Source organism: Protopterus annectens, chromosome 2.part0 (assembly GCF_019279795.1).
Source record: "Protopterus annectens isolate FY-2018-M chromosome 2.part0, PAN1.0, whole genome shotgun sequence".
Taxonomy (NCBI): Eukaryota; Metazoa; Chordata; order Ceratodontiformes; family Protopteridae; genus Protopterus; species Protopterus annectens.
Genome location: NC_056728.1, coordinates 1,251,986,680 through 1,252,011,571, shown reverse-complemented (window position 1 = coordinate 1,252,011,571; position 24,892 = coordinate 1,251,986,680).

The window sequence follows — 24,892 nt, the reverse complement described above, 5'->3', positions numbered from 1 at the left end:
AAAATCCTTCAGCTCTTTATTAATTGCTATCTACAACTTCTCCACTGGTTGATAAAAATATGGCTGACCTGAGTAGGGACCAAACACATTTTAGCTGCTTGTATCTTGCTATTCATGTCCCTATAATACAGCTTCCAAGTTCTCATTTTTTGTATTTTCCTTTGTTTCATATCCTTAGCTGTCACACCAGAATCCTTTTAAATTCATACTCCTAAGCACTTCATTTTATTATGTCCCCATAAATATGGATCTTGCTGAACAAATTCATGTGTGGGTACATAATTTATATCTGTTGTCTTTGTTTTAGCTTCATTAATTTTGTATCCAGAAAAAAATCTGAAACTGCCTCAAAATGTTCCATAACACTGAAATGCCCTTTTCTGGTTTTATCAGGTATAAAATAATATCATCTGGAAATAAAGCCAACTTTTCTTGACTACCATACCAATTACAGCCATGACTTTCTGAGTCCCTTATTTTCTTTACTAATGGTTGTAAATATAATGCAAATAACAAAGGGGAAAGAGGATACCCCTACCTGGTTCCTCTGCTCAAAAAGAAATGATCAGAAAGGAACTCACTCAGTTTAATTTTCACCTCCAATCCCTCATATATCCTCCTGATCAACCTTATCATTTTATCAGGGAAGGCAAATGCTTCCATTGCTTTGCTCATAAACTCCCAGCTTACTGTGCCAAATATTTTCTCTGCATCAAGACCCACCAACAACAGTGCTATTTTATTACATTCTGCTTCCCTCTGGATCATCAGTGTTCTGTCAGTGTTGTCAAATGTTTGCCTCCCCTTCACAAAACCACATTGATCCAGATCTATCAATGTTGGCATAATCTTTGTCATTCTTTTAGCCATTATAGACATAAACACTTTATAATCATGGTTTAGGACTGAAATGGGCCTGTATGAATCAGGATTTGATGGGTCTTATCCTTTAAGGTATTACAGCCACCACTGCTTTCTTCCAGGATGCTGGTACTTCTCCTCCTCATAAAATGCTGTTAAACAAAACCTTCCAGATCTTTATCAGTTTTTTCTTCTTAGATTCCAAACTTCCACAGGAATACCATCTATTCCTGGGAACTTTTGTGTGGATTGATTATACATCACCATTTTTATCTCATCTCCTCCTATTCTGTTAGTAATTGAGCCTCATCTACCTCTAACCTTGGCATATTTAATTCTTTCATAAACATTTCCATTTCTACCTTTTTTTGAGTTTCATATTTATCTGCTTTATACAGATGTTCATAACATTTCTGAAATATTTCAGTACCTCTACAGGATGTCTTGTTATCAAGATAAGCTTAGCAACAACCCTTTCTACTTTATGTTGCCTGAGTCATTGTGCTAAAAGTTTTTGTGCCCTGTAGTTATTAGTAAAAAACAGTTGCATAACAGCAATCTTTCTAAACTCATGCATATTATCAATGTATTCCCTTATTTTCTGTTTAGCATTGTGTAATAGCTCCTCTTCTTGCTCTGTGAGATTCTCCCATTCTGCAATACTTTAAAATTTGTCAGTCCCTCTAAATAATTCTTGTTACTTCTTAACCATATATCTGTTTTTTTTTAGTTCCACCCTATTTTTAAACTCCACTTTAATTTTATCTCACTTCCTAACTATACTTTCAGACAAAATCTCTATCTTTTCTAATAACTCCCGAATAATTTTCACTATCCATTCCTTAAATTCCTCTCTTTTCAAAATATAGATGGGAAGGCACCAGTGTCTCATTTTTATTTAATTATCCTGCATTTTTATTTTAGTTATTATTGGTGAGTGATCTGAAATAGTTATTGGATGTATAACAAAACTTTCAATTAAATGCACATGTTCCTGTGAAATATAGGTTCTGTCTGGCCTAGCCCAGTTTTTGTATCTTGTAGAATAATATGTAAATTCACTTCAAACTCCCACTACTGAATTGACATCTTCCATGCCAAATATTTTCATAAATTTCTTCAAAAATCTGCCCTCCTTTGGTTTATTTTCCCTTCTGGGCCCTCAACACATCTTCACTGCTGCAAATCAAATTACAGTCCCATCTGTAAGTAATATTCCCTACTGAAAGCTGATTATTTCTTCTAGAATTTTCTTAAGCTCTGTTATTGCACTTTTAGGTGGAATATAAATACATGGCAGTGTAATCCTCCTCCTTTGCCAGTACCCCCTTAGTACTACAATTCTACCATTATTATCTTTTTACCCTCTTCTACCACTATTGGAGCTCCTCTTGCAATTAATATAAGTACTCCTCTTTGCTTTGTCCCAGGTATTCTGCTGAATAACCTTCCTGAAAACCTTTTTTTATCAAATTCACATGTTCATTTCTTTCCATATGTGTCTCCTGTAGCATAGTTATTTGCACTCTACATTTTTAATATACTTCACTACTCTTTCGTTTTGTATATATCTGTGAGGCCATTAACATTTAAAGATAACATAGAAAGACCTCAACCTTATCACCACATTAAACAGAACCTGCTGGAGGGATAGGTTCCTAACCCAGAGACTTCCAATACTCTGGAATAAACTCCCCATTCACGTCAAGCAGAGCACCTCACTGGCCTTCTTCAAAAGAAATCTTGATGAATGGATGGGAAATAGGAAATTAACCCTGGGGATCACTTCAATTGCATTGCTAGATAGGGGGCACAGGGAACTAATTTCTGGTAAGCAGATGACTTGGAACACTATTGGGCTAGGCTTGCATTGGCTCCAGGGCCATTAGCCTAGTACTTACCTATGAACCTATGAACTTATGAAAGCATCATTATGTTAAAAATGTATTATTTTCACCTTTTATGTGTAACAGTTTTGTCAAGTATCTAGATCTATCATTTGTTTACATCCTGCTTACATCCTACATAAATCTACATAAATTCCCCTTGAACCCTCTACATCCTTTCTCTTTACTCTACCCTAATACTATCTTCTTTTCTTCTCTTTTTCTCTCTCGATCACTGCTTGATCAAACTATATTCTACTCTCAGTTTATGTACTTTCTCTCTCTCTACTCCTCATATGTAAATATTGTAAATAGCATGTAACCTTACACCTTCTTTTCATACAGTCAAACCTGCTACTTGAAGGAAACTACTAAATCTATTGTATCTACCTTCCTGAATGATGTTTTTTGAAGTATACTGCGTGTATTTGCTTTTTTTACTAACTGTATTCAATGTAATGTTATTCCAAATGTATATATTTTATTACTATCTTTTACACTATGTAACTTAGATTGTATTTGCTTTGCTTTTGGAGCTTTTCTCCCCGGGCCTCCACTGAAAATGGGTACGTTCTGGCCCAGTGGACTTCCCCGGTAATCAAACTGTAAATAAATAAAATAAAATAAATTGTGTTACATACATACACTAATATTTGGCAAGTTGATATTTTATACAGTTGTTTCTTGTCATATTCATTTGAGCCTGTGTCACATCTTACAAAACATTTTGTTTTATTGGAAGCCAACAAAAATACACCCTCAATGCACCCCTAAAACCTATTTACTTAATACTAACATGCAAAACTATGAAGTTTTACCCTCCTAATAGGAACAATTGTCCCAAACTGTCAGCCACACTCACATGGGTTAACCTAAGAGGAAAGTTATCTATGCTAAGATACATGGTTCAGCCTGTGCTTCTACTAAGTGCTGTCTGGTTTTGTCTTATCTTTATTGCTGTCCCAGATTGGGAAAGCACTTGAATGCTTTCAAAAAACATTATTTCCTAGCCACTGAAAAATGACAGTGAGAGAAAGAAGTATTCTGTTTTTATTGCTCTTTATCAGATTGTCTCCATGGAGACATAAGAACCAGATACAAAATTGCTTCTACAAGCATTTATTTATTTGGTAGAGGAAAGCTTTATTATATTCAATATTCTTTATTACTTATTTGCTTTTTCTTAAAACTTGTTACTTGATCAAGCCAAAGGCCTTAATACAGTTATTCAAAATGAGCAAAGCACACCATTTTTTTCTTGTATCATGCTACTTAATAATAAGACTTTTCTTTTTTTAACATTGTTGTACCTACATTTCTTAAAACAGAAAAGGGAGAAAGAGAAAAGAAGGGTGAAAGGGGCAACTGTTTTCTTTAGTATCCCCATTACACTTGAAACTTTACTTTATAACATGCAGATTATATCATACATTATAAAAATACTACTGTTAAGAACAACATTTTGTTTTACTTACAGTTAACTGTTTCCTTCCTATTCCCCTCTCCTAAGTGTTCTTCCAAAATTAATGATATAAAGTAGTGCATATGGTTTAGAGTCCTCTACAAGTTTAACAAAGTCAAAAAAGTGCAATATTTTCAGGTTTTCTTATTCGGTCATGTTTCACAAATATAATTAATGCTTTGTTAATCCCACATTTATTTGTTAATTTCCAAGTTGCTGGTTTTATTCCTGTTTATCTCCATTGCCCAAACCCAGTCTATGCTTCATTTCCAGTGTACTCTTGGTTCTTCTAGTCAACTGTAGTGCTTTTTACTGTCTCTCAAGCATTTTATTTTAAAATATTGGAAAAGGTTTCACTGGCATAGTCTCTCTGTGGTCTTTATTTCCAGAAGAACAAGAAGCAGAATTGCCTTTTGTTTTGCAGCTCGTTTTTTGTTAGACAAACTTTTGTTTTTCCTCCTTAGCATGTTCAACACCAAAAAATGATTTTGACCCTCCAGGAAAGAATATTCTAAAGATAGCTGAGTAAAGCAGTTTGAATCTCATACCTGCTTCCTGACATTCCATGATTAGTGGAATAAATGTTCTCCTCTTCTGCCTTGTCTAGAGTGTGTAATCATTTATCACTTTTAGTACTTTGTTCTTCTGCCACAGTTTTGTCAGAATAAACTCCTTCTGCTGGCAGAAATGCATCTTCATGATTAAATGTCTAGGTTGCTCTCTCATGGCTTGGTTTGGAGCATACACATGATGTGCCCTTTCAATTAACAACTCCTGCTGTGGAATACCAGTCTAGTTGCTTATTTTTTCTTTCATAAAATTAATACAATCTGTTCCTTCCATCTTCTCTTCTTCAGCAGAAAATCTCAGGTTTTTCCTATGTGCTCTGTCCTCCAATTCTATTATTTTTTGAAAGATCTCTTGTTGAACGGCCTCATATTCAGCCAGCCTTTTCTTCATTTTGACCTCTAATTTTTGCAATTTTATCACCTCATCTGAATATCTGTTTAAAGCTTCTTGCATTTTTTCCAGCCTTTTGTTATTTGAATTGATATACTCCATCAGTGTTTCATTTCTTTTAATCATCTCATCATTGTAATCATTTTATTCCTGCAGGTTACTGGAAGTCATATCTTGTACCAAAGCTGGAGCTTGTACTGCTTTTTTTGCTGAACAGCTACACATTTCTTTCCAGTCAGTGTTTTTCCTCGCCTTTTGTGATTGATTTTCTTTCAGGTTCTCTGAATTTCTTTTTTGCTGGCATCCAGGCAGTGCACTTATTATTCAGGTACTGAAATGTACCCAAAAATATGAGTTTACTGACTCTGTCTTCTGAGTTTCTCTTTTCACACTGGGAGAGATGAAATTAAACTGTTACTCAATGTGCAGCCATCTTGGAAGTCCAAGAACATTTCAGATATTGTGAAAAAAACTGGGTTTATTAAAGGAGAAATACCACTTTTTGTCAAATCCTATTTATCTTAAAAGGGCAATAATTTCTGATTAAAGGGGTCCCGCAATGGAGAATGATCTGCCAGAAATGAAGTTCTTAGCCAATTGCTGCTCCTGTGAAGTCAGAGAAATGCTTCATCTTGAGATCGCAAAAAGCAATGAAGAAAGCTTCACTCTGTTGATTTTTCTCCTTAGGATTAGCCAATCAGCAGTCAAAGTGAATGGGGGTAGAGCTTTTTGAAGTTGGCTGGTTGTTGTTTTCTGGGCAGGAAGTAATCTATATAACCTAAGAATTACTGCAGCAGTGGGAATGATGAACATTGCTGTTTACAGAAAGTTTCTACCCTGTTCAACAAGTCAATGAACATTGAATGAACAATTAAGAGAACAACTGAAGCCTCAACTAAGTTTAGGAACCAGGAAAGAAGAAAGAGAGCAGAACATGCTAATGGATTTCATATGCAGTTTAGGTATGCATGCATTAAGACCTACCAACTTCATAGGACTTGATATATTTTTCAGTTTTGAATGTGGCTCCTCTCTCCATGTGACTGCTACATCATGTGATAGTACTATGTGCAGCAGAAGAAATATAGAATAATATGCACTCCGATGTAGTGTCCTAATGATTGATCATTAGCACTGAAGCTGTGTTCGGGCAGTGCACAAGTGGGTTAGGACTAGTACTATGTTCAGGAAGTAGGCAGTGGGTGGTGAAATAGTTTTAGGAGCTTCAAGTTAGATTGAAGAGATTTAATAGTGTTAAAGATATCAGACTATTGGACTAAATCAGTTAATAAAAGTTAATTTAAAAGCACATTAATGGCTATGGGTAAAGAAGCCTTGAATTTCTGGAAAACTGCAAATAAAATGTTTATTTCTGAGAGTGCCAGGAAAATTGAAAACAATTTAATGTACCTAAGGCCATGTGTGTGTGTGTGTGTGTGTGTGTGTGTGTGTGTGTGTTTAGTTTTAGCATAATATTTGAGGTGTACAGGTGTTCATAGTGTAAATATGTGACTAATACATATTCTTGTTTCCCTTTTATTTTGCACACTGGACATGAAGATATTTTGGTATTTCACTTATACCTTATGGTTTTAGAGTACTGAAGATAAACTTACAGAACAGAATGCAATGCAGAGTGGTAGCTTGAAATTTAACTATTTAACTTTGACTGAAAAATCCACATTTCTGTCCATCATATGTCAGTCAAGCTAAAATATATATTTTTATGAAGCTTTGATTTTGAGTATGAACTAGAATATGTATATAATGTAACCTGGATGAATACTATCGCAACATTAAAGTATTCAATTACAATCCAGTCAATTTGCTGCTGGCTATAGAATCACTGAGATACTTGGATGATTATTTTATAGTTGAGCATATGTGGTTACAATTACTTATTTCTTGAGGGAACTACAAAAGTTGTTTGTACTGAATAGATTCTGGACTGGGTTTACAATGATGAATTCAATTCCAGCCATGGCATGTTCATGAGTAGACACAGAGAGCATTATAACTATTGTTATATCATTTGATGTGTGTGTATTGCTCAACTATTGATGCAATCCAGCTATCACAACCCACAATTTTAAGATGTATTGCAGCCAACTATGTAAGGTCTATTTTATGAATGTTATTCAAGAAATGCTATCTGGAATTTAAGACATGCAGTGGTCAGTTAAACCCAGTTCCAATTTATGAATATTAACTCTTATTTTAATAAATGCTATGACCACCTAACCTTTTAGAACATTAAAACATTTTCAAGTCATGAAAAATAGCAATGTAATATAGTAATAAAAAAAAAACCCTCAAGGAGAATATATAAGACAGGAATTTTAATGTAGTACACAGCATTATTCTGATACAAACAGTTTCTAATATAGTTTAAACTGCAAATATTTTAAAAATTAACAATCTATGCAGTCCTCCATGATTGAAAAACTGTTTTAAAACTTGGCATTTAACGTTAGTGCATTCAAATATGGTCTATCAGTAACACAAAAGGCTTAATTATAATTAGTTAGGAAAAACAAATAGTTTTAATATAATCCCAGGGGTTTCAGAAATACTGAGTTTGTGATCACATCCGGGCCAGCACTGTTTGCAATGCATGCGTGATGAGCTGAGAGGCTTATTCACAATGCATGCAGTCAGGTCAGTATTGCACTATGAGGTGCTGCACATCAAAGCTGCCATATGGACTGTTAGATCAACTTGCAAATTATGAGCAGCTGTGGTAAACATGGATCAAGAAGGAGCCTCTATGTTAGTTGGCACAAAATTGCATGCAAAGATTGTCATGCTGAGGTGCTGAGCTGTGTAACTCAACATTACAGATATGCAGAGAAATATCTGTTGGGTGGACGTGAGGATTGTATGTCTAAGGGTGAAGGGTAGAGGTGGTGGTACTAAGAGCAAAGAAAGACACACAGAAGTGGACAGAGGACTGCAAATGGAGATAATGATCAAATGAGGGATGTAGGACCCAATGGAGAAGGGCGTATGAGACAAAATGCACACGTATAGCAACCTGATTCAACCTGAAGTACTCGAATTCAGATAATGTGGAACCCAGATAGGGTAGATGGGAATGGGATACAGAAAAGTAACAGGATTTACAAACCTGCAACAGTCCTCACATCAGCAGAGTTTCATCAGTGTACCTGTAATACGATGAAAATATCATGACAAAAAGGCCTATTCACCCTAGAGTGGGCTTAAACCATCAAATCTTTTTACTTACAATCTACACATCAGTTTCTTAACAAGGTGAGCCATAGAAACAGTTACATGGATCCTGAGAGGGAAATACATAGCAGATCAGTCTCTCTCTCTCACACACACACACACACACACACACACACACACACACACACACACACACACACACACACACACACACACACACACACACACACACACACACACTGGAATTTTGGTATTTCACTTATACCTTATGGTTTTAGAGTACTGAAGATAAACTTACAGAACAGAATGCAATGCAGAGTGGTAGCTTGAAATTTAACTATTTAACTTTGACTGAAAAATCCGCATTTCTGTCCATCATATGTCAGTCAAGCTAAAATATGTATTTTTATGAAGCTTTGATTTTGAGTATGAACTAGAATATGTATATAATGTAACCTGGATGAATACTATCGCAACATTAAAGTATTCAATTACAATCCAGTCAATTTGCTGCTGGCTATAGAATCACTGAGATACTTGGATGATTATTTTACAGTTGAACATATGTGGTTACAATTACTTATTTCTTGAGGGAACTACAAAAGTTGTTTGTACTGAATAGATTCTGGACTGGGTTTACAATGATGAATTCAATTCCAGCCATGGCATGTTCATGAGTAGACACAGAGAGCATTATAACTATTGTTATATCATTTGATGTGTGTGTATTGCTCAACTATTGATGCAATCCAGCTATCACAACCCACAATTTTAAGATGTATTGCAGCCAACTATGTAAGGTCTATTTTATGAATGTTATTCAAGAAATGCTATCTGGAATTTAAGACATGCAGTGGTCAGTTAAACCCAGTTCCAATTTATGAATATTAACTCTTATTTTAATAAATGCTATGACCACCTAACCTTTTAGAACATTAAAACATTTTCAAGTCATGAAAATAGCAATGTAATATAGTAATAAAAAAAAAACCCTCAAGGAGAATATATAAGACAGGAATTTTAATGTAGTACACAGCATTATTCTGATACAAACAGTTTCTAATATAGTTTAAACTGCAAATATTTTAAAAATTAACAATCTATGCAGTCCTCCATGATTGAAAAACTGTTTTAAAACTTGGCATTTAACATTAGTGCATTCAAATATGGTCTATCAGTAACACAAAAGGCTTAATTATAATTAGTTAGGAAAAACAAATAGTTTTAATATAATCCCAGGGGTTTCAGAAATACTGAGTTTGTGATCACATCCGGCCAGCACTGTTTGCAATGCATGCGTGATGAGCTGAGAGGCTTATTCACAATGCATGCAGTCAGGTCAGTATTGCACTATGAGGTGCTGCACATCAAAGCTGCCATATGGACTGTTAGATCAACTTGCAAATTATGAGCAGCTGTGGTAAACATGGATCAAGAAGGAGCCTCTATGTTAGTTGGCACAAAATTGCATGCAAAGATTGTCATGCTGAGGTGCTGAGCTGTGTAACTCAACATTACAGATATGCAGAGAAATATCTGTTGGGTGGACGTGAGGATAATATGCCTAAGGGTGAAGGGTAGAGGTGGTGGTAGTAAGAGCAAAGAAAGACACACAGAAGTGGACAGAGGACTGCAAATGGAGATAATGATCAAATGAGGGATGTAGAACCCAATGGAAAAGGGCGTATGAGACAAAATACACACATATAGCAACCTGATTCAACCTGAAGTACTTGAATTCAGATAATGTGGAACCCAGATAGGATAGATGGGAATGGGATACAGAAAAGGAACAGGATTTACAAACCTGCAACAGTCCTCACATCAGCAGAGTTTCACCAGTGTACCTGTAATACGATGAAAATATCATGACAAAAAGGCCTATTCACCCTAGAGTGGACTTAAACCATCAAATCTTTTTACTTACAATCTACACATCAGTTTCTTAACAAGGTGAGCCATAGAAACAGTTACATGGATCCTGAGAGGGAAATACATAGCAGATCAGTCTCTCTCTCTCACACACACACACACACACACACACAGACACACACACACACACACACACACACACACACACACACACACACACACACACACACACTGGAAGCTGAAAGGTAAAAAAAATACCCCACACACAAAATGGAAGCAGAAAAGACAAAAATGTAAATAATCCTGAGGAGATTTGAACCCTAATACTCTGCAGACTGACAGTGTGCTAATCATATCTTTAACCAGCTGAGCCATGGAAGCAGACAGACTGCATGGATAAGCTTCAGCCAATTTATTATCTGCACACAACGCTCAGCTCATTTGCATTACTGATGACAACTGAGGTTAATATAATAAGGCTCTAACATTAATTGGAGTTCATTGTCACTATACAATTAGCAGTACCATTTATTGTACATGGACATTGATGGTACACCTCACAATATATTGCACACATTAAAACCACAGAAAGAAAAGAAAGGAAGCATTTTTTGGGCATATGTGTGGTGCATTTTTATTTTTGGCCAGGCTAAAAGGTGGAAATGGGATTATAGGAAAGAGATGAAAAGGGGAAGCAAGCAGAGAGCAGAGCATAAAGTGAGCAAATAAGGAAGGAGTAGGATAGAGGTTGGACAGGAGGTAAATACTTTTTTGTGGGGCAGGTGCCTATTTCATTTTTATGCGGGGAAGGGAAAGATAGGGAGGGAAAGAAAGGAAGTAAGAGGCAATTTACGGTATGAAATATGACAGTCCAAAATGATATTTTATGCTATATTAAAGACATGCCACAGTGCCCCTGTGGCCATATGGGTACAAATGGTATGGCACTTTACTCCCTCCCTGAACAAAATAGGCTGCTCATAGTTGCAGAGTGCTGCCTACATAGATCTATGCATGTTTCATGGCATGGAGTAGAAATCTGTACAATGTTTATTTACTAGGTGTGCTTGTCATGCAAATTGAATGATTCAGAAAAAATAATAAAATGAGCCTAAATCAGCATAGTTCATCAAACCAAAAGGGGTGAAACTACCTGATATAAGCAAAACAAGAAGCACAGAACCCAATTGTATAAAACAGTGGTACAACAGTTTGATTTCTGTAAGGGAGTTTTTAGTGCAGTAGTATAGCTAGGGTGGTGTGAGAGGCCCAACAGCTCCAGCTGCAAAGTGTTGGGGGATGTGGTTGGTCAATCCTGATCGCTCTTTAAAGTAAAACTGGCTTTTAAAATCTGTTATTGCATTTCCAGTCAAACCTGAGTACTGTAGCGCTCCATGTGTGGTCTAAACTGTAGCAACTGCTTGCAACATTGTAGCCTACAGTTTGCTACAGTTTAAAAGTAAAAAAAAAGAAATAACTAAAACCCTAATGCTGTAGCGCTCATTGCAGGCAGGGTATAAACAGTATAAACTGTTTGCTACATTTTAAAAAGAATCTTTTTTTTAACTAAAACATGAGCACTATACCACTCCAAACAGGCAGGGTATAAACTGGAGCAACCATTGCTGCATTTGTACCAGGCAGTTTGCTACAGTTTAGAAATAAATTTTTTAACTAAAACATGAAATGTGAAGTGCTCAGTGCAGCCTGGTATAAACAGTAGCAACTGATTGCTACATTTGTAGCAAACAGTTTGCTACAGTTTAAAATAAGAATGATTTTTGATAATATATTTTAAAGAAGGGTTGGGGAAGAGCACAGAAATGGGATCTGAATGGCTGGGGCTAGAGGGTGGGGGATTGTCATGCATCTGGCCACCTTGTTGGTATACCAGTAGAAGGAATGTACATTTTTTTTTATTGGAGGGTAAGTAGATCTAAGTGTAAGAAGCCAATCATTGAAGTGTTTTTTCTTTTTACTCTTCACTTGAAGAGCTGAGGGCCTGGGACCCTGGTTTATAGCACCAACCCAGGAGGCTAAGTGAACTAACTATGCTTCTGTTTGAGACAGTCTTTTTCAGTTTAAGCTAATCTGTTTGTATAAGGTAAGTGTTACAAGTGTACAATGGTTTCCTTTGACTGCTGTGTACCATGATGCCTATAAGGGATGTCAGTTTGTCAGTATTTTTACAAGTGTTGACCACAGTGTCTTGAGGGGTAGATTGCAAGAGTAAAGGGTTAGGTAAACTGCATGATTGTTAAGCTGGATGGGTGACACACTTTTGAACTTGTTAAGTACTGTTGCATGTTCAGCATATATGCCACAGTCTTTGCCTCAGTGCTATTGTATCGCTATTGTATTGCTCACATGCTCTTGGTCAGTTGCACAGATTCATAGGTGTTTACTATGCTAATGGCCACAAGAGGCTTTTTAAGCCTAGCCATGCATCCCATCTGTGATTATTTTGTAGGGAATACATCCTCAGTACACCTAAATCCCTGACACTTTACTTAAGGATTGTGGCTACAGGCCTATAACTGTCAAGCACAAATACAGCATATTATATGGACTAGGAGAATAGTATTATAATGATTAGTAAGACTCGTGTAGGAACATGGCTGTGAATTCCTGTGTTTTCCATATCAACAGAGAAATGCCTAAAAAAGCAGGGCACAAAAAAGTGCTGCGTTGGCTGGGCAAGAAACATCTACCCATAAGCCAAAATTCTTGGATGCTGAGAATGAGGTGGTAAAACACATCCTCCATCTCCATGAGCAATGACTGTTTGACATATATGCAACTAACTAGCCTTACTGTGACCATGGTTGGGCTGAAATTGCCAAGAATGTTAATGCAGTGGGTGGTCAGGACTGTGGCTATGAGATCATTTGCCACAGACTCACTGATATGACCTATGCTGCCTCCCATAGAGCTGAAGCCATGATATAGGAAAATAGGACAACATGTGGTCAACCATCAACTTAATCATATTTTATGGTGATAAAGGAGTTCCTGGCTTCCCTTAAAGGTAGTACCACCTCCACAGAGGCATTGCAATATGCTGGGGCAGAGTTGGGTAAGCCCCAGAAAGTTTCTACTGCAGATTCCCCAGGTTTGTAATTCTACTTCAGTGTATCAAGAATTGCAGTATCTGTTTACCTCTTAAACACTGTAAACATCATTAAATCTGTCAGCCTTATGGTATACAGGTACATGGGGATCCAACAGGCATGACCTTTCTGCACAATTTATGGCCAGCAGTGTTAGTTTTTACCATATTTATAGCTGTAAAATATTAGCTGCATGTATACTTTCTCTGCTGGATCATACTTACACTGGGTATGATTTGCTTTGGTTGTTTACAAGGGATTCTTTATCCAGCACCAGCACTGTGGAACTGTCCCCATCTGATGTTGGGGGATCTGTAACCCCTGATAGTTATGATGGGGATGAGCAGGCATAGTAGGGGCTGCAGGCCATGTGTGTTTGGCACAGGGAGTGTGACCACTGCATTCCTGATACAGATCATGGATACAGTCTTTATGCTTGTGGATACCTAGGCTACGCAAACCTCAGTCAGAGACGACAGGATGATGGGGACTCTATTTTTCAGTGAAATGTGCTCCCAGAAGAGAGGGGGGATGGTAATGGTGATGGTGATCATTGGAGACATGGATTGCCACCCTTCCCCTGAGGGTGGTATGTCAGTGGCTACAAACCAAAGTATGTGCGGTGTCATTGCAGAGACATAAGCTAGTGCTGCCACAGCCATGGCAGAGATAGTGAGTATGATCTGGGCTATTCATGCTGACCTAGGGGAATTTATGTCCTGTATGTGTGATTCCTTGGATAGACTGAATCACACACTGGACCAAGTCCTGTCTCCTCTGGGTAGCCTGCCAGGTGTGAGGGGCTATCCTCACCATCAGTCATCTGCTACATTAACAGATGTTAGCCAGCATGGCTGTGGACGTGCAAGATCCTACTCTGGCAATGGCAGCACATCCTCAGCAACATCTGTTATGAAGGAATCTACTGTCAGGAGAAGATGTTTCTAATGTCATGGCTGTTATCATGCTGGTACATCTCCTAGCAGACACTTGTTGAGGTGACAAAGCATGTAGCCGGGATCATTGTTCAGATAGCACAACTCCAGGTAGTGCCACCTCTTGTGGGTGAGGGCCATGCAAGTATACTGGATCCTCTTCCATGCATGCCCTGGACCTGTTCTGAAGGCTTTGCTGCAATGTTGCACTAGCTACTAAAGCCATGTCCCTGCATACCCACAGTTACACCCTCATTTCCCCAGCATATCTCTCACACATCCACTGACCCCGATCCTTCTCACTACTGACCTCTATATCAGTTTTGACACTTCCTAGAAGAGCACTTTTTCTTTTTATGCACTTCTGCATCCACACTTACACACATTCCTCTGAAAGACATGCAATCCTCTAATCCCTTCCCCACTGGTGCAAATGATGATAACTGTGCCTTGCCTTTTGTACATTGTTACTTGGCCTGCCTGTGTATGATGCACAGTGTGACCAGTCTATACACAAATAAGCACAGCCTGGTGTTGTTTTATCATGCATCATTTTTACTGCACTGTATCTGTTTAATTCTTGATTACTGTGTTGTGAAACTAGGTATAATCTGCTGCCACTTTGCCATGGTATACTCATAAGTCATCCCTGACTCTTCTGTAGAGCATCTTCATTGTTGAGATGTTACATGCCAGTGATTTTCATCGCTGTATATTGTACTGTGTGAGCCAGGTATGCTTTTCAGAATTTTCCCCTTTTCTGCATTGTGGTGTGTCCAAGAAGTTAATATATATACTTTTTGGGGGTGTGCAGAGGGTGTGGCCCCTAAAATAATAGCTTTTCTTCTATTTTGCATTTTTGTTACTAACTTTTTTCAGAATTATATTTCTAGTAAATTTCAGTACCTGCCTCCATCTGACATGATCACCTCCTGCTGATGACTCCTCCTCTGACTACTTGTCTAACTCAGTATCTGCTGCCTGTTATACTTGGAACTGCTGGCTCTGCAGGGGGCCACACTGCTGCAACTGCTTCATAAGTATAATATTGAGCAACATTACCCACATGATCATTATTTTGGCACATGTGCCAGGGTTATACTGTTATACCAGATTTTTTTATTTTTTATTTTATATATGTATGTATTTATTTATTTATCCTTTCCTGATCAGTTTGGTCCAACTAGGCTAGTGGTCTCTTTTCATGGGAGACTTGAAGTGATATTTATACTACTAGGAAAAATTTGGCCAGGGCATTGGGGAACTTCCCCTACTGTTTGGCATAAGGGAATAAAATTGAAGGTCGCACATCTGGTTTCTGTCTCCATTCCAGGTGAAAATGTGGCCCAGAGAGACAGCAGAGCCATGGAGAATGCAACCCAGGGTGCTGATAGTACTAATGTTGCTGTCATTGTAGAATGCAGTATGGAGATGGCAGAATCTCTGCCAAGTGAGAAAGTAAACATTGTGATGGCAGAAAATGAGTCCGTATATGAGGAGAAGAGGAGAAGGGAGCAGGTCAGTGTACAGGAGGAGTTGGAGCCTGATTTGGAAGAATTATTCCAAAAAAGGTTGTTTAATGGTGAAACAGATTAACAGGATGGATGTATTATTTCAACCCTTCAGTCGGGAGGGTTGTGGGATGATTATTTAGAGCAGATGATCAAATAGAGTGAGCTGGAAAGTAATACAGCAGTATAGTGGAGTGACATAATGGAGAAAATAGAAAAAGATGTGAGAAAAGATGAGGCTGGTGAGAAGACATATGCATAAACAGTAAAAGAAGGGGAAGGAAGAAAGGAAGAAAAGAAAGATATGAAGAGAAGGTATACCATTTGTATAGGCAGTAAAAAGGAGAATAGACTAGAAAGGTATGAAGTGTGGGGCTCCTTGATTGCACCAGTAGGTGTGATGCAAAGGAGGTAAGAGCATTTATTCTTATTAACAATGAGACTTTTTGTGACTTACTATTTGAGAAAGAACAATATATGAAGAATTTCATAGGGAAATATGAACAAAAAAGAATGCGTATCCTTGGTCTGAATATTTGAGTCAATCTTTTTTTAGGCATGCACAAAAAAAGAATATTGGTTCAATTTAGAACAGAAGTTGAACCTATAGATTTAAAAATGAATGTATTGACTACGTGCAAGATATGACAAAGGTTTATGACGAAAGAGGACTTTTTACTGGGTAGATGGAAATGTGGATTAATATTAAAGAGGAAGAATAACAATGTGATACATATACCAAGTATTGTTAATGTTCATAGTAATAAGGGTTTTGTGAGATACAGAGGGCAACAAAAGACTTGTTATTTTTGTGGAAAAGATGATCATTTGATTAATGAATGTGATCAAAAATTTTTATTTGTGTGGTAATACAGGACATAATGAAAAAATGTGATTTAAAATGAAAGAAATTTGGTAATACTGGACATTCATGAATAGAATGTGAAATAGACATACAAGAAGGTGAAAATGAAGTTATACAGGAGAAAGAGCTAGATGAAATTGTGACACAAGAGGAAGTTTAGCAAAATAAAATTAATGTAGAGGTTATACATAAAGGTAAAGAAAGATAAAGAAAAAGAAATGTAACAGATGAGACAAGAGAAGAGTCTGAATGGCACAAAGTAAAAGGAAAAAAGAATTTGATAGGAAAAAGAATTAGGGAAAGGAAAAAAAATTAAAAACATAATGTTTAGAGAAAATAAGAAAGGTAAAGAATAGAAATTATAATAACTGTTCTCTAAAATCTGAGAATATTAGCTTTAAATGTTAATAGTTTGAAAAATACTAAGAGAAGAATTAGTATATTACAACGGTGTGCTGGAATAGATGCTGAAGTAATAATATTAGTGGACATAAGAATATTAACAGAAGACAAAAGAACACAAACAGAAAAACTTTGGAATTGTACTGTTGTTTGGAATATAGGCAAAGAGACATGTTCTAGCATATGTATATTGTGTCAATAAGATATTAAGATATTAGATGTTACAATAGTTGAAATAGGTAGAATAACAGTGTTAGGCATAAGATGGAAAATATGTATATAGAATTGTGGCTTTATAAGAAATATTACTAAAAAAAGAGAGACTATGTTTAAAAGTATACTTAATTATGTATGTGTAAATATGAATATAATAATAGCAGGAGATTTTAATTGTAACCTAAGAGAAAAAAAAAAAAAAATGTGATGTTAAAATGGTTACTGAAATTCTGAGGAGCTGTAAGTTAAAGTTATGGGAAAATAACACATTCAACATATGAGAGAAATTAGATTAAAACTGAAATAGATTTTTTTAATTTCAGAAAGCTTAGAAGTTAAACAAAAAGGAGTTAAGTATAATAGGTTTTTTGATCATATAAAGATTTGGATTAAAATGCAAAAAAATGAAGAATATATTAAGATAGGAAAAGGAATTTAAAAAAATAATGAAAAAGAGTTAGGTTTAGTAGAAAGAAAAAACTTATTGTACTCTAGAAACAACATATAAGTATGAAAGAGTTCTATGACAATTGGATGGTATGTTGGGTGCATTTTAAAGAAAAGTATAAAAAAGCATTCTTCGAATGCACAGAAAAGAAAAGAAAGAAGGTAAAAAACAAATATAAAGTGTTAAGATATATTCAAAGATGTATTAGATAAAGAAAAACCTCTCTGAGAAGAAAAAAGAAATTTATAAAAATAATCAGATTAAGATTCATAATGTGTTATATAAACAAACGTATTTTTTACAAGGAAAAAAGAAGAGGTATCACCTTATCTGTGTAGGGTAATGAAAGGAGGAAAGATAATAAGAGAATTAAAAGACAAGGAAGGTAAATTAATCAAAAAACAAGAAGGAATACATGAAATAGTTAAAGAACATGTATTAAATGTAGTTGTTTGGAAAGAAGTGAACATAGGAAAAGTTGGAAGAAGTGAACATAGGAAAAGTTTATGATGGAGAAACATTAAAAAAAGAAGATAATTAATATTTGGAAAAAATAATAAATATAGATGAACTGAATGAAATTATGAGAGACATAAACATGAACTCTGCAAAAGGAAAAGATGCAATTGAATATAACATGTATAAAGAAATGGAGGATTGGCTTAAAGTAATGTTTATTGAGGTGTTGAATGAATGGCTAGAGACAGGGATTAAATATAATGAGATTTGTACTGGGGTAATAAAGTTTATATTAAAAAAAGAAATATAGATGAAATAAAAAATTGGAGACAGATAACATTGAATAATACAGATTACAAAATATTTATGAGAATAATTGCCAAAAGATTACAATGAAGATAGAGAAAGTATATAATCAAAATATATTTGGTAGAAATGGAAAGGGAAGTTAAGAATTATTATGGATAATACGAGAGGTAACTGACAACATTATTAATAAGGAATTAGGGACAAAAATAATGATAGGAGACATAAGTAAAGCCTATGATAACATACACCATGAATCATTATGGAAGATTTTACAAGCATGCAATATAAGTGAAAAAGTTTTAAGGGTAATTAAATTGGTGTATGAAAAAATGATGTAAAATCAAATCTGAATGGATGGATAGGGGAAGACAGAAGTGTCCAGCAAGTAGTTTAATTTGTTTGTTTGTTTTGAATATAATAGTGATTGGAATTTACAAAATATCAAGAACTGGAGGTTATAATGTGGTAAAAGAAGTAAAAATGCCAAAAATGTACACATATCCAAATGAAATTGTAATACACTATGGATGGAAACAGTAATCTTAAAGTTAGGTGTAATGTCTGAGAAAATTGGATTAACTATAAATAAAGAAAAAAGTAAAAGATTTGATTTTAATGAGGAAATGGAGGTGTTGAATATAATGACAAGTATATAGAGATGCTAGGAGTAAAATTTAGGAAATATCAATACAAGCAAGAACAATAGAACAAAGTAATGAAAGAAGTAAAGGCCATGTTTATGTTTTAGAAAACATATAGGTTTTCATACACAAAGAAGGCATGTTTAATCAACAGTATGATATTAGGTAAAATACCATTTGTGGCAAATATTTATATGATACCTGCAAAATATGAAAAAGAACTAATGATGTTAATGTTTTCATTTATTTTGGGGTAATAGACTGAACCCGGTTAAAACAGGAACATTGTATATGAAAGAAGACCAAGGGAGCCTAGTTTTAATTAATCCTATTGTGCACACAGCATCTTTAAGTTTATATAAAGTATTAAAAAGTATTATGAAGATAGATATTATAATATATTATAAATATAAAGATATATGGGAAGGAATGATAGTTAAGAAGAGAGGTAAAAGGATTAATAATGATGAAATAAAATAATATCAGTATAAAATTGTATTATGGAAAATAGAAAAGAATGTAATAGAAAAGCACAGGACCCATTATTGAGTACAATGCACCAATTGGAATGTACCTGGCTAGACATCTCCAGCAGCTGGAGAGACCACAGAGGTACCTAACCAAGAGGATTACTGGCCTCAAACAGTTGTCATATGCAGCATGATTGAAAAAGCTAAGACTGTTCTCTGTTGCATACCGCTTTCTCAGAGGTGATCTCTGTCTAACGTACAGAGCCATGTCCAACCCAGAATTGTTGGACATGCTCCATCTTAGCAAAACCAAATCTACTCAAGCTACAAGCTCTAGGGATATAAACCTCAACACAACAATGAATAGAACATGCTGGAGGGATAGATTCCCTTCGCAGAGACTTCCCTTACTATGGAACAGGGTCCCGATCTACATAAGACAGAGCCCCTAACTATCACTCTTCAAGGGAAACCTTGATGAGTGGATGGGTAACAGAAAGTTCACACCGGGGATCACACCAACAGCACTACTAGATAGGGGCCAAGAGTACTAGCTGCTAGTACAAGGGTCTAGGGAACTACTAAAGGGGCGGCAAATACCGCACAATGTGGCTGGGCTAATATATGCCTTCGGGCAGATAGCCCAGTACCAACCTATGAACCTATAATAGAATTATGGGTAGAAATATGTAAACATGATATGGTTAAAAAGTATTTAAAATATGAACAGTTAAATATGGACATGATAGAATAGGGTTATTACAGAACATGAAGATGAATAAGTAAAGAAGATGGACAGAATTTTTTTTATGTTGCTTAGACAATATGGAATGAAAGATTCAATGAAATTAAATATAGTGGGAGATGAACAATGGCAAAGATATTAAAAAATATATGGTTTGTAAAGTAAATGTATGAAGACCTGTAAATATTTGTAAATATGTAAATAATCTGTACTCTCTCTCTCTCTATGTTGTTTGTCTTTTCATCTTTTTCCCGGTAAGGGGTCACCACAGCAGAACTCCGGTCCGCTAATGATTGGCAGTAGATTTTTACAAAACACCAAGGTGCCAGCTCGATGCCCAACCTTCAACAAAGGCACGCCTATTTATGCACGCATGTCTTTTGAACGCTACCCAACTGCGGGGAGAACGTGCAGAATCCACACAGAAGGCACTCCCAAACCAAGCCAAGAATTGATTGGGAGAACCTCTTGCTGTGAGGTGACAACGCTACCGCCGTACCACCATGGAACATATATCTATCTATCTATATATATATATATATATATATATATATATATATATATATATATCTTAACCCACCCTAACCCTAACTTACTTAACCCCAACCCAAACCCAAAACATCACTACTTGTACCTTACCTAACCCCAACCCCACTTAACCCTAACTTTAACCCACCCTACCCCTCCCCCTCACAACCACCCAACATCGCACACTTACCTACCTACCCCCCGCTACCACCACCACATACACACACCTTTTCCATCCTCCTTTCCCTTATCCGTGGGTGTTTTTCATCCGGCCGATTCATCCGTCCCGGTGATTGGTGATGTCGGTGTCTTTATCTCTGTATCTGTCGACTAACCCACCCATATATATATATATATATATATATATATATATATATATATATATATATATTTTTTTTTTTTTTTCACAAAATTAATAAAATACTCCTTTTGATTGGTGCTGTGGGATCTTTAACATTCTCCTGAGCTACCACCAACACAAGTAGATGGGGCCTCAGTTTAACATCTCATCTGAAGGAAGACACACTCAGGAGTGCAGCACCATATAAATGCAGACAGTGAAAGACCTCCTTCAGCATTCTAAACACATGCTCATTAATGTTTCTATTTTGCAATAATGCATGGTTTCAACCCTGATCTGTTTGAGTGTGTGGATATCTTATGGGTATCATAAATCAGGGTTTCAGGGCTTATCTGGCATCACTAACAAGATACTCCTTTGGGATGTCAATCCTTGCAAACCACTGGTACAGATCGCTTGTGTATCATATGTGGGAGTCAGGAAAGCTGTCTGCACGGCTTGTACACACATTGTAGATGATACCCTGTGCATTACAGACCAAATGGCAGTTGATGGTGTAATACTCTGTGTGATTCAAGTACCTCCTTCCCAGTTCACCAGGTGGGGCCTTTATTTCAATGTCGGTATAGTCTATGACATCCAGCACCTCAGGGAAACAGCAGAATAACAATGCAGATACAAGAATACCAAAGATCAGTTTTCTTATTAACATTTACATCACTATACTCTAAAACACCTGTGCCCATGTTAATCCTGTACTTATTACTTGTTAATTTTGAATATGGTACAATATAAAGCTCCACTGTAGAGTAAAATACTTATAGGGCCCAAATATGTGAAAAATAACAGCATAAATTAAACCATATGCCACAGATGATTAGCATTTGGAAAATAATGTCTGGATTCAGAAAGGGCTGTTGCCAGCAGTAAGCTTCAACTTGGTCTGTAACGCTAGCAATAGTGGCCCTTAGTGATTCAGAGATCTGTAGGATAACTGCGGTGGTCCTTCTCTGATGCAGAGATATATGGTAATGAGGCATTCTGGGGAAGTTGCATATGCTAATTAACCATTTACTCTCCCTCAGAAGTGCTTGCATAAGTTAGCTTATGCAGCTGAGTTAATTAAATTCACATTCTGCCATTACTTTCAGTGGGTGAGATCTCATTAAATGAAAGTACCAGGGAGTTTAACAGACATGTAGAGGTAGGTTATGTGTGTGTTAATGTGTATGGCTGCAAGTGTGATTGTATGCCAAGGGATGAGCAACTTTGGTGTGTGTGTGTGTGTGTGTGTGTGTGTGTGTGTGTGTGTGTGTGTGTGTGTGTGTGTGTGTGTGTGTGTGTGTGTGTGTGTATGTGCGTGTAATCATATGAGGGAGGCTGTGTTTGTATGTGTGTGTGTAGCTGTCATACCTTCATATCTCAGAACTCCTCTAGAATAGCAATCAAATCCTACAATATTGGGGATGGGGACACTCCACTCCATGGAAATTTAAATACTATGTTAAAATCATTTAAAAATGTAATAGAACAACAAGTTTGCAGCACTAAAGACGGGGTGGAGGGACCATTAGACACCAGGGACGCACTAAATACTGTCCTAGAGTTACTTAGTAAGTTAATAGAACAACAATAGACAGTACCCTAAAATCACATAAAAACCTTCAAACCCTGTACTCTCATCACACAAAGCAACTTGTTTATGTTGTATAACATTAGTCCTCCGTACTACTCCCACTAGACACCAGGGATATACTTTAAATATTATCTTAACTCACTTAAAAAAGTGACATTAAGATGGGGGTGAGGGGTGGGCTTTGAAAGCTGTACTGTTGGTGCAACCCACTACACTAACTGAAGAGATCTTGCAGGTCATATACTTCCTGAACTATAAGAAGTCTGAGACTCTTCTGGCATTATTGAATGACTCATAATCAATGATTTATGATGAGTAGAGCAGGGGCAGAAACAGGGGCAGTTGAAAGAGATGGGGTGTGTCTGTTGGATGGAAAGCCATACCCTAAATGGTCATGCTGAAGACTTCTGGACAAACCTGGAAGGAACACTAGACAGCTCCAGGGATAAATTTCAAATATTACTTAGAGTCAATAAAAATGTAATAGATCAATGGGTTTATCATTATGATGCAGTTTTGGAATGGTTAAGAAGAATTAAACTCTAACGTCTGGCGGTATTATTGACTGAATGTAATCATCAGTGATTTATAAGGGGCAAGGAAAAAATAAAGACGATACATTAGGGATGTTCTGAAAACTAAGGGACAGGTAAGAGGTAATGCGGTGTGTGAGTGTATGTGTTTCTCAAAGTGCATATGTGTGTGTGTGTGTGTGTGTGTGTGTGTGTGTGTGTGTGTGTGTGTGTGTGTGTGTGTGTGTGTGTGTGTGTGTGTGTGTGTGTGTGTGTGTGTGTGTGTGTGTGTGTGTGTGTGTGTGTGTGTGCGCGCGTGTGTGTGTATGTGTGTGTATGACTGAGGGGGTGCCTGTGCCATTGCTATGTATGGTTTCACATCAAATCACATTTTTTTTTGCAATCTCCAGAATACAGACATTGTTGACCATGTCTGTGTGGACAGAGTGACCATGCAGGAGCTGGTCTTAGTGAACTGATGATTAACCTCAGGTCACATTGAGTATTGAGCTATAAGCCTTACATGAGGTAGGCGTATCATTATTACACTGAGCATGTTTCTAAATCTCAGGATTAGTTACAATTCCCTGCTTCTTCTCTTGATCTCTGACCCCAAAAATATTTAATTTAAATAATGTGTACATGTGTGTGTGTGTGTGTGTGTGTGTGTGTGTGTGTGTGTGTGTGTGTGTGTGTGTGTAAAACAGAATTATTTGAGTAGCATAACAAAATATTATTTCTAACATTTATCTTTTTGTTTTTATTACAACAGTGCAACTGATATTCAAATGAAAATGTGGATTTCTGTGATATAATACCTGTGCCAACATGATTTATGAGCTACCAGTAATAATTACCACCAAAATGTGTTATCACTAATAGCAATTATGTCTGATTGCGAGACATGCAAATTAGCCACAAATGAGGTCTTCCTCATTCTGACTATACTTGTCTCAACCACATTTCTCATGAATGCATAAACTCTTAACTTTTTGAATTCAAACCTAAGTAGAAAACAAGCTTGCTAGTTTACTAATGCCACATAAAACTAGTAAACTACAAGAAACAAAATCAAATGTGGCACACGCTTTAAGAATTCAGGTCTCCACAAAATCAAGTCTGTAAACTAAAATTAATTCATTCTTTCTTCCTTCCTTCCTTCCATCCTTCCTCCCTTTCTTTCTTCCTTTCTTTTTTCCTTTCTTCATTCCTTTCTTCCTTTCATTCTTTCTTCCTTCCTTTCTTCCTTTCTTTCTTCATTTCTTTCTTCCTTTCTTTCTTCCTTTTTTCTTATGTTCTTTCTTCCTTCCTTCCTTTCTTCATTCCTTTCTTCATTCCTTCCTTCCTTTCTTCCTTTCTTCATTCCTTTCTTCATTCCTTCCTTCCTTTCTTCATTTCTTTCTTCCTTTCTTCACTTTTTCTTACTTTCTTTCTTTCTTCCTTCCTTTCTTTTTTCTTTCTTTCTCTTCATTGTAAGGTAAGGGGATATATGGTCATACAAAGGCACTGAAAGAAAGAACTGTAACCTGACCTCAGTTTTGATAAAACCTGAATGCATTCCTTTTATTCTT